This window comes from Lissotriton vulgaris, chromosome 12 (assembly GCF_964263255.1).
Source record: "Lissotriton vulgaris chromosome 12, aLisVul1.2, whole genome shotgun sequence".
In the NCBI taxonomy this organism is placed as follows: Eukaryota; Metazoa; Chordata; class Amphibia; order Caudata; family Salamandridae; genus Lissotriton; species Lissotriton vulgaris.
In genome coordinates, this window is record NC_141700.1 from 368,724,076 (window position 1) to 368,736,396 (window position 12,321).

The window sequence follows — 12,321 nt, forward strand, 5'->3', positions numbered from 1 at the left end:
CTCATATCCCGATACTGAGTATCCTGCTTACCTTTACTGAACTCTTTGATGCTTACCTTTACTGAACTCTTCGATAAAGTCCACCTCACCTACAGTTGGGGTAAGCACACCAGAAGAATCACGCATGTCAATGTCTCCTGTATGAAGGTTAGTGAAGTAAGGAAATATTATGTGTATTGCCTATATTGTTTTCTAGCCTGGACATCCACCTGAGACTCCTGCTGTACCCTGCATACCCCCTCGTATGAGGAGAGTGGTGGACACTCCTAGGGTAATTCCCTCATACTTTTAGGAGACAGTAGACAGGAGTGTGTATCTATTTCGCATTCTTGCTTCTGTGTCCTGGAGGTGTAGGGATTCCTCTTCGCTCCCGTGGAAACTTGGTTACTAGCCTGACATTCCGGTCTTATTGTCTGGATAAAAACCTTGAAATTAATTCTTCTAAAACTAAGGTCATGACGATCAGTCCTCATAAGGGTTTTAACAAAGTTTTTATTGTAAATAATGAAAAGATTGAACATGTGCAAAATGTTAAATATTTGGGTATTACCCTCGATTCTAAAATGAACTGGAAGCCACAAATAGAAAAATCAAGGTTAATATTAACACAAAACCAAGCCCCCATAATCAGGAAGCATAAGAATAGTTTTGTTAGAGCTGTATCACCTGCAATTGAGCTATTTAAATATAAAGCTCAATCGGCTACTTATACGAGGCAGAACTGTGGGGCCACGTAGTAAGAGATGCCTTTTCAGTACAAAAAAACTGCTTCTTTAGGCAACTTTTAGCTGTTCCAGGTTGCACCGCTTTAAATTCCTTTATTCTGGGATCTGAATATACGCCGTTCTGATGATTATGCCTCCCTACGTCCACTACTATACTGGGTTCGCCTGTGGTCTACCGACGAGCTAGTGGACTATAGAGAAGCACTAAAGGAAATAATGCAAATAATGAACACTACTCGGTTGGCATGGTTAGTGCACATCGAAAATTGGTTCTTGAAGCTAGGCCTATGTAGTTTTTGGACAGATCCTGACTCCCTTACTCATGCTTCTACAAAATTGCCGAAGGCAAGGTATTGGGAATATACCCACAGCTGTTTATTACAAAATTCTAAAGTAGAAACATTGACCCTTAAATTCTTTGATGTTAAAATTGAAAGTAAATTTGAATGCTTTATGGATGAAATTCTGCCCCCTGTGGCTAAATCATTGTATCTAAAGTACCGTTATGGCATTCTACAAATCAAATCTAGAACATCAACGTGGGCGTGTAATAAAGGACCTAGGGGCAGTACCAAATCTGACTTGTCTGAACTGTGTGACATGGGTGCTAGGGAAGATGAGGCCCATGTTTTATTCGTATGTCCTGCATACTTGCAGGCAAGGAAAAAGTGGATTAAACCCATTTGCCTCCTCCTACGCTTTCGGTATATTAAAGATGGGGAAAGAGTGTTCAAGGGCGACACATCACAGACTATAGTATTCAGTCTGAGACTTTTTTTCTTGCTGTGGCGATAGCTAGAAAAAGAAATGGCCTAAAAATGTAACAGTATTATCGGGACAAGTACTGATATGACATGTATTGGCCTTAAAGCTCAATCCATTGAATCAAAATATGCTAAGCAAGGTGGATTTTTACTAAAGTCCCCTCTATATATTTTAATCCTAACTGTAATATGTGTAATGTCTTACAGATTGCCATGATTAAAATATTCATTAGTCTTAACATTTCTTAACATATTAGTTCCTGGTATTTTTACGTTTTTTTTTAAGTTTAAAAAAAAAAGCTTATCTATTATATTTATTCTTTTATATATGTATTACCTCGCCCACGGATGCTTGGACTTGTTGCAAAGGATTGATGAATTTATATTGTGTCTGGAAGAATTTTTAATGTCTCCACAAACTGTGTGCCCTTCAGAGTCAACCTTTTTACTGAGTACATCATGTACGTACGTACCAACTCCACTTCCTTTAATTGGCACATCCTGTTTATGATGAATGTTTTTAAATATTGTATTGTATTCTTTTATGGTTTGTTTTAACCGAAATAAAGATATTGATGATGATGAAATCACTACCTGTTGAGATGTATGTGCGACATACGAAGGGGCCCATATGCTATGCTACACACACCTGTGCTCACCAGGGAAGCCACTCAAGAGACCATGAAAGTCAGTCAATTGGTTCAGAATGCTAATTGTCAAGAGTGAGAAGCTTGCATACACTGGTTTGTTGCTACCCAGGTTTGAACTTGCCTATATAAGAGGCATGCCTATTTTAAAACTGCACAATGTGTTGGCAGATAGGTTCAGAGTTAGATCAATGACAGGGTTAGGGGGACCAACTAGCAAGGAGGCAAATTCTGGTCAGTGTCTGTAAAAATTCAAGACAAAGATTACAAAGTAAGGACAATAATTCAGGACCAAATGTCAATATAATGATACATCTTAATGGAATGTCATACCTCAGTACTTTACCAATGCGATTATATACTGAATGTTATATTGCACTGTATATTTACTGTGTTCTGTATAGGATTCTCTTTAGGCATATTACATTTATGTAGTGCATTGTGTTCTTGTTCAGTAGCAAATTGGGGCCCTGAACACAATGTCAAGGGTGTCACCCCTATATAAGCTACACAAAGGGCTTGATTCACAAAGATAAATGTACACTTTTGTGTATATGTTTACTACATTTTTCTATTCACAAACTACAAGTTTATAGAAGGTTTTTCACTGCAGAGACTCCGCAGTCGGGGTAGAGAACTCAGCACATAAAAAAAGATCAAACAGGCGTATCTTTTTATGTGCAGAGTTTTCTATCCCAACTGCTGAGTCTCCACATTTGTAAACTTACTAAGAACTCTTAATTTATGACTATCAACTCCCCACTTGTGCGTGCATTAAAACGGCTATTCAGTTGACCTCATCTCTGAGAGACAAAGCACAAGCAACACCATCAAAATATTTGAAATATAAATTACACAACAACAATATGTAAACATGATATAAACTACCTTAAAATAACATATTGCGCTTAACAATTGGAACTGTTTCAATTTAGTACATTAACTCGCATCACTAAATTTACATTATTTAAAGTGTAAGTTTTCAAGCATGTACTGAGAAACCTTAATTAAGCCTCCTTCCCTCCTGACATATGTATTGTTTAGTCAACAAAACTTTGCATTCTGGGGTTTTGAGCCCATAATTATAGTATTAAAAGCAAAACGACATGCCTCACAATGCAGCATACTGTTGGCTGAAATGTCAGGAATGGCTGATGGTATATGCCATAGTGCTACTTGACTGACTTGTAAAATGAAAATAGAAATAGTTCCTGTTTTTCTGCCTTTTTCTTGTAGTCAATCAGGGGTTAAACATCCCAGTGGATGAGCGAGCAGAGCTTGCCTTTCACATTCAAGTGCATCTCACTGCTAATGGGCTATCATTAACACTCCTTGGAAAAACAAACCGTTATGTTAAAAAGACATTATGTACCCGAACTAATTAAGCAGCGGTTAAATGTGCCTGAAGAGACACTGAGTCAGTAAAAAGAATATCTGGGCTTCATTCTCCCTGGGCCCATCCTCGGTCTAGAGATTGGTGTGATTTAGGTGAAGCCCCAGCAACACCACAGTGATGCACCCTGCCTTTGAACAGGTGCAGCATGGGGTGCCTTTGGTGGCAGCAAGTGAGTACAGAAAAATTTAGCGAGTTCAGGAAACAAGCTATTTTTTTCGAAGTTAATATTTAGGACAAATGTCATTTGTTGACCAATTAATAATGGACAACAGACAGAAGACCTAATTTATAGAGAAATCCAGGTAAATACCATACGGTGGTGATGCCAAACAAGGTACACGAACCATTCAAAACCAGCACCGCTCCCTGGGTAAGTCTCTTGGCCCTCTTTCCTCCATGAGCAGCAGGGGGAAAAATAGAAGTGTTAGTACTCTGTATCAGAGTACCAGCTTGATTCTGAGAAGTACTGGTACTTTCCAATTAAAAGTATTACGTCTCTCTTGAGAAATTCAGCTATACACCCTCTCAAAATAAAAACGCACTAGTACTCAGTACCAGACAGTATCTGCCCATTTAAAGCACTGATGTTCACAAGACTGAAGAGGTGAGTGCTTGACATAGCTAATAGGATTGTTGCGTTTTCGAGACATAGTTAGGCCTGCGTTGTTCAACTTGACTCAGACTCTTGGAAAGGAGCCATTATAGTGCCAACCCACAAAAAAAGAGATCAAGGGCCAGATGTAGGAGCCAAAATACCGGTCGGTAACGGCCGAATTCGGCTGTTACCGACCGGTATTTGGGTTCTCAGATGTAGGGGCATATATTTTACAGAATCGGTAAATTTACCGAATCGGTAAATTTACCGATTCTGTAAAATACCAAATCGGTATTTTTACCGATTCGGTATATCCAAATGTAGGTGGCACTTCTGAGAATGCCACAGGCCTTACAGATTCAGTATTTTACCACCCAATCCAATTGGGTATTAAAATACCGAATCCAGGTGTGCATGCACATATATGCATGCCCACCTAGTCATGTGACAGACAGACATGCACTTAGGGCATGTCTGTGTGCCACATGGCTCACATGCCCGTCTTTGGGGTGCTAGAGGGTGTCAAAGTGACACCCCCTGCACCCTTGCTGGAATCGGTATTTACCGAATCGGTAAATACCGATTCGGTAATGCCCATTGATTCCTATGGGCTTCAATGCCCATAGGAATCAATGGCATTACCGAATCGGTATTTACCGATTCGGTAAATAACGATTTTTACAGATTTGGTAATTCAATTACCGAATTTTCCTCACACCTTCATATTTACCGATTCATAAATACCGAATCGGTAAAATTCGGTATTTATGAATCGGTAAATACGATTTTTCTACATCTGGCCCAAAGTTCCCTAAGAATTAACAGACCCAGAAGCTTAATCGATAACAGCCAGAATGTTTCCAGTTCCCAGATACTTAAAAGGCTATGGTATTGGATTGAGCAAGCCAAGGCACTATCTCACCTACAGGCAGGCATGCGGGCGAACTGACAGATGAGATACCCATCTGGAGAGGGGTGCACCAAGAGTGCATATTGGCTCCTACACTCTTTCTCCTATACATCAACAAATATCTCCCATATCTTTTCAACTGAGAGAACGATTTGCCCAAGATCAAATACATCATGTTTGTTATTTGCTGATGATACCCTGTTATTGTCAAAAGTCACTGGGCCTTTCCTTACTGCTCAGGAGATTCTCCTCATACTGTAGGGACTATGGGTTAGAAATGAACAACAACAAAACCAAGTATATGGTGTTTGGTGATCGCAAGGGCAAAATGGAAGTTCTATAGCAGTGGATGGGGTAGCCCTCGAGCGGGTCTCTGAGTTCGATTACTTGGGTGTTCGCTTGGAAGGCTCGCATAGGTGGCCAGCTCAATTGAGGAAGAGCACCCTGTCGCTAAAGCAATCTACAGGGTCTATCATAAGGTTTGCATATAGCGCACCATCTTTTCCCATTTCACCCTTTTGGAAATCAATAAGAACCAAGTGTGTGGGGAGGCCCTATACGGAGCAGATATTTGGGATCACTGTAATCTGGAGATGCTGGTCAACAATGTCTTGCAATCGCTGTTAAAAATTCCTCCTAGCACCCCCACACTTCCTATCTGCATGGATTTAAATTTGAGATCTATCTCTCATATTGCAGCAATGAGACTGTTTTAGTATTGGCTAAGGGCTTGGGTGACAGGAAAACTAGAGCCCTATAGGGAATGGCTTCAAGGTTCGCTTGAGGGGTGGTGTGCTGATAGGATCCCTTGGTGTGCCTACATAAAATCATGGTTAAACAAGCTGGGCTTAGGGGACTTTTGGTCAAATCCCAATGATATCTCATGCAATGCCATTGAAAAGCTCAAAATGGCCTACTGGGACCATTTTTTGGGAGAAAACACAACCAGGACCACCTTGGGCAGACTGACTGATGGCTTCCTCTTATTCAAATGTGGTGTTGAATTTGAACAGTGTTTAGATATGTTACAAACCCGTCTGTTCTGGCACGTTTTATTAAGTTTAGAGTGGGCACATTGCCAATAGCTTCCTTCACCTTTCGTTGGAAGAAGGGACCAGGCAAATCAAATATGTAGCCGATGGGATGCGAGGCCATAGAGTCCATTGAACAGGTTTTATTCTTTTGTATGGCATACACCAAGAAATGTAAATGCTTGATCACACCACTAAGCAGAATGATGGGCTTCAATGGCCGCATTACAGCAATGAGAATATGTATTACAAACACAAGTGGAACAGTTGTCTTTTCAATTGGTTCATTTCTCACAGCCACATGGTATTTGAGGACCAAGAAAATTACTGTGGGAGAAAGGTTTTTATGGACATTTCAAATTTTTTAATTGTTTATACTTTTGCCAAAAGGGCTGTAACCAGCTTTTATCACTTCTTAGCCTATAGTATTTTTATATGTACACTTCTGTATTTGGTATTTTACATTCTTACCTTTTATGTTTTTTTATGAACTGAAATGATAGGAAAATGAATGAATGAATGAATGAATGACTCAGATCTGTTGGGAATATTATGTGAAGTTCCAGAATTAATGTTTAAGTACATTTGGGGCATTTATGTCTGAGCAAGCAATGTAACACACTGGTATCAGCTGGTAATTTTGGGCCTACTGACATTGTATCTTCAGTATTTGCAGTCTTTCCTGGATTGGGGTTGTGGTTGCACCTCAACAGAGGTGTTATCTGGCTCTCCGAGCGGGTTGCAATGTCCAAGTGTACATTTCTGGGATCTGTGTGGTCCAGTTAGTAGTAGCTTCTTGTATGCTGATTGACTGTAAAAGGCTTAATAGCCTTAGTGCAGATGCTAGGAATTTGGGCCCTGATTCGCAAACCTAACATATACTTTTGAGTATTTATACTTTTGAGTGCCTTTACTACTTTTTGGCTGTTCACAAATTCCAATTGTGAATTTACTCCGAATGTGTAACTTACATGTCTCCACCAAATTGAAAGGCATGAATGCTATACCCTCGTGAGTAATTGACACTTTTGAATAAGTTTACTGTTTTTGGCTAATATTAGACTAATTGTGTGAAGTTACAATTTTAGAGCTAATGACTCTTTTTGAGTAAATTTACACTTGTGAATTCATTTCCCCAATGAGCTTGGGGAATTCTCTAATGTAGTTACCTAGAGCAATATGGCAGGTACTAATAGGCAAACAGTTATAGAAAGTTTTGTTAAGAACTGCTTCGAAGTACTCATTGATGACAATTCTCTGTTTTTAACTCAGCGGGGAACCCACTGTGATGACATGATGGCGAGGCTTCCCAGAAAGCTGGAAGGAAGCAGGGATTGGAGCACATTGAGTCAACTGTAAAAGTGCTGAATGCTATATCGATCCAAAAAACTAAAGGAAGTGGAAAAAAAGTCACCAGTGGTTGGTAGTCATGTGTCGGTAAAGGAGGAATTAGTCCCTATAGTTTCTGTGGTGGTTAATGAGGATGTCTGATTAATGTGTCTTGCTCTGTGAGGCATTAGATGTAGTTTTCTCTGGGGTAGCTGTGTGTAATGTTGCTGAACAGTGACCATCATGGAGTACACACAAGTATTGTGAGTCGGTTAATTTTCGTATGACCAGAGCACCTTTAGTAGTTTCACAGTATTTTGCAGCAAGTCTGGGAATTCAAATAGCATGGTTGCCAGCTGAATCTTCTCTTATAACTCCTTTGTAACCTGTGCTTAGCAGAATGACACAGGCTACCAACACAAAGAGCCTCATTATTGGCAAAAGGACTCAAAGCAAGAGGAATAGGAATGCACCCTTCCTTGTTCTTTGTGTCTCAGCCCAGGAAGTTTACTGTTTCCCTTTCCTGATGGTCTTATTTTACTACAGCAACATTTTTTTGGTGCTTCCTACCTCCGAGGGTGCTCTGAGGTGCTTCTCAGGACACTTAAGTCTTTTAATTACTGATATTAGCACACATGGCCAATTACGGCAACAGGACTCCCTCTCTACATCCACTGAGGGTCCTAGAGCAGGTGGACCTCGACAGTCTTGTTTTATTGCAATTGCATGTATACAGCACTTCCTACCTCTGATGGGATAGTGAAGCATCCTATGGGCCACTTGTGTCTCAAAGGCACTGATATTATTGAGCATAGATATTTATGCCTTCATCAGTGCTTAATTTGTGCCGGTGGTTTCAAGTGCTCGGCACCTGCACTTAATTGTTTGCACCAGCTCTAGTGACAGTTCCCCACATGGTGGCATTGTCTTTTTAATTTGAGATGAGCACAACAACTGTGTTTATTAACTCAATATACACTGGAAATAAATAATAATACCTGTCTCTAATGCCATATTCTAGTTTTGTGTGGCCTGAAATAGTCTGAATTGTCACACTTGTAGGAGTGCGAGGGTTAGGTGTTTTGTTGGTACTGCCTTTGGCAGCGCTGGCAGGGTACAGGTGGTGCAGGCTGCAGTAGCCTTCCAAGAAGGGCCCTGGCACTTAATTATTTTTATAAATTAAGCACAAGCCTTCATGATACATGCAATGGACCGGTTCAAGATCAACCAGTGAGGTCAGAATGCCTAAATAACATGTGCCACACAGGCCGCGTGAATACCCACCCATCCAGATCCTCATATTCAGCAATAGTCTGCCTGGCACAGTGGTGGCAAGTAAGCCAAAAGAGAAACGTTCATGACAGAACACCATCATTGGATGTTTCTCAACCCTTTTCATCAGTGGCGGCTCCTTCGTTAAGGCGGAGGAGCGTTGCCCACTGCTCACAGAGCAGTGTAAAATAAAAAATTAAAATAAGAATAACTTAAGTTAATATCATTTTATTTTTAGTATTGTCACGGGTTGGGTGGGGCTTGGCTTCCCTGACTTCGGGGAGGGGAAGTGGTTGCTGCACTCTAAAGTACGCATCATGCTTTAGCCATCCATCTCGAGCCGGCCAAAGTGTCATGCGCATGTTGCATGTTCTCCACATAGGCTGCATAACACCCTGGATGGAGAACACGCCCAGGACCCCACACCTGTCTGAGCGCCGAACCACTGCACTCAGACTAATCACAACACTGCTCAGGGGAGCCTGGGTGCTTCCCAATCACAACACTGCATTGCAGTGTTGTGATTGGCTGTAGGGACCCTGGGTGCTTCCTGGAAGAGACACAAAGTGGGAGAGACAGAGGAGGGATGCGGCTAGATAAGGTAAGTGAATTCAAATTTTTTAAGCTCCCCCCACCCTACCGCCACCCCGACCACCCTGCCATCCCGCCAACCACCACCCTGCCTTCCACCCCCGTACCGTTTCTACTGCCACTGCTTTTCATGGTGGTTGTGCTGGGTGCAGGACTGGTTGGAAGACTCAAATCCTCTAGCCCTACCCCAGTGTTGCCCACATTGTGTGATTGGTGTGAGGCACGTGGCGCCCCAAACAGGAAGAGTTGTGAATCAGTTCCCTAGTTTCTGATTCTGTAAATAAAAAAACTCCGTGTTCAGCTGGAGGTCATGCGCTTGCTTAATTTGCTCCTATGCAAATGTTTCTTGGCAGCAGGGCCTGCCCCACAAGGAAGATGCAAATGTTAAGTTTGTGTGAACTGCTAATTAAGCATTATGCGTGTCGTCAAGATTGGGAAGATATGTCATTTGGCGACAGTCTTTGCCAAACAATCGGTAAAAACTTGTGACATGCAATTTACAGACAGGCTTTGCAGTAAATCTAAACTGCGCCCTGCTACTGACGACCTCAAGCCTGTTAACGGCTCATCCTTCATAATCAGTTGTTTGAAATGTGGGCCCATGACATTGTGCATATGCACGAATTATTTTAAAATAGATGGAGTAGGCGTGGCAGGGGGGGGGGGGGAGCCTTCAACGGGCCACCAACTCATCAGTGGTGCCTCATTCAGCCTAAGGCCATTGCATATTTGTGAGCTATGATATACTCAGGGGCCCCGTTGCACATTCTGCAGGGTGCCCCATAATTTTGTGTTACGTCACTCGGACAGAGAGGAAACACAGATTAGCCCCGTCTTGCCCATAATTGTCCATATGACAACTACCTGCAAACACAGTCGTTAAGTTCTGCTGTAAAATGTTCAATTTCTCATACATTTTTTTTTTAAATTAATGGAATTTAGAAATAGCGTTTCATTTGCAACATGGTTACTCATTCGTTTAACTGTGAATGGTAAATGTAATGGTGTATGGGAAATGGTTTTTACTGATTTTTCTTATAAACTTGACTGCTGCATTCAAATTCCTAAATTGGAAATGCTCTGTAGAAGAAACATCTGTAAGAAATGTATTCTGTTAAATGCATCTCTCTCTCTCTATATATATATATATATATATATATACACATATATATATATATATATATATATATATATATATATATATATATATATATATATATATATATATATATATATATATATATATATATATATATAGGATTATGAAAAATATTGGAACTATTTTGAACTAGTAACCTTAAATACATGTATGAGATTATTTCACAATAAGTTACAGAATGCTATGACCAATGTGACTTGAACCTGCTTGAAATCTTTACATTCCAAATCTTGGCAAGTAATAACATGACCAATCATTGTGCATTGTAATTTCAGCATTCCTGCTGGATTTCGCTCTGCTAAACCTGGAATCGGATTACACTTTGCCCAACTTTAAAGATTTTTAAAATTAGATTGCTTAATACAGCATTGACAAAAATGCAATTTTCAATCTTGTGGGGCACATACGTGAAAATCCATCTTTTAAGTCCGATTTGTTAGAAAATGTCTTGTTTTTTGTGAGTAGGAGTGGAGATGATATAGGAGGATATCCAAGACAAAATAAACAAAAGATTGTAGAGAAAGCGGACAGGGTGAGAAAATGTGCAATGGTTAAAGAAGTAATGTGAATAACGAGTCCAAAAATACAATCTTAACTCTAACAATAACACACCTCACCTTTAATAACTAACACTACAACACAATTCATGACCCACCAAAAGACAACGCACTGGTGAGCTACGGTGGTAATCTTGCACTCATTCACATTAGTGTTTTACATTAGTGTTTCGAAACCTTCGACTTCACATTTCACAACATTTGAGAGTTCATAGGTATTTTTGAAAAATCACGATAAATGCGCGTTATTTCACTTCATTTTTTCAAATTCTTTTTGAGTGATCACTAACATAATCTCTCATTGTGAGCATTGTTTTTCATCTATTTGTATCCTTGATGTTTTTTTTTAAAGAGAAGATAGCAAGTATATATAGCACTGCTCTATAATGTCTGTGTCCATGGGACACCACCATGTTTGTCTGAGAAAGTGTGTATGTGTATGCTTGAAGGCGCATGTACCAGTGTGAGTGGGCATCCATTTTGTTTATTTGTTGTAAAAGAATAAGGACTTAATTACGACTTTGGCGGTCTCGCATGCAGGCGCCCCGCTGCGAGGCAGCCGAAGCCCTCCACTGCCCGTCTGCCAGATTAGGAGTTTTCACCTGTTCTGGTGGTCCTGCAGCTGTGGTCCCAAGGGCGGAGTCTTTCAAAGGCTCATATGTGAGCTTCAGGAAGGCAGTGCCGTGGGATCACCACTGCGCGTTCCAGCACGGCATAGACTGTGAAGTCCATACAGTGCTGGAAGTGGAGGTGCATGCATGCAGGGGGCCACACCATGCGCCCCTGCATAGATCACCAGGCTTTGAGCCAACAGGGAGACAAGTAGGGCCCCCTTTATTTCCTCACGGCCACACTTTTCTTGGCAGACTTGTCACCATGAATACTGTGGAAGTGAGGAAACTTGTAATATGCTTAGCTGTGCCGCAGAGGCAACGCAAAGCATGCTGCGGGCCTCAGACTGCCATGAAACCGCTGGGGATCACGGATCCCCGGTGGCGGCAGCGGCCAGACCACCTCTGTGGCGGTGCAGTAACTCCACAGCAGCTACGGCAGTCCATAGAACTGCCGTTGTCGTACTTAGCCCCCTTTTTTTTCACTGCTCAACACTGTAAAAAAGAGAAAGCGTTGATACCATAATAATAAAAAAACGTTTGAAGCCTATCTCCTGTACAAATACGAAAACATCTGTTTTTATCAATAAGTGGTGGGAATTCTTTCTTTGTATTAAATGAGTAGGAATCCATCTTTCATGATATCGTAGGGATGCCCGGCGAATGGCTTACAACTTTAACGTCTGATCTATTCTAAAGTGAATGTTTTACTTTGACTCCATATTGGATATAGT

General features: G+C 40.9%; 1 protein-coding gene across 1 annotated transcript in view; it reads right to left on the bottom strand.

The window, feature by feature from the left end:
* Window positions 1-12,321, bottom strand: part of SLC7A10 (solute carrier family 7 member 10) — a 521,979-nt gene that overhangs the window by 345,910 nt on the left and 163,748 nt on the right. The window lies entirely within an intron of this gene.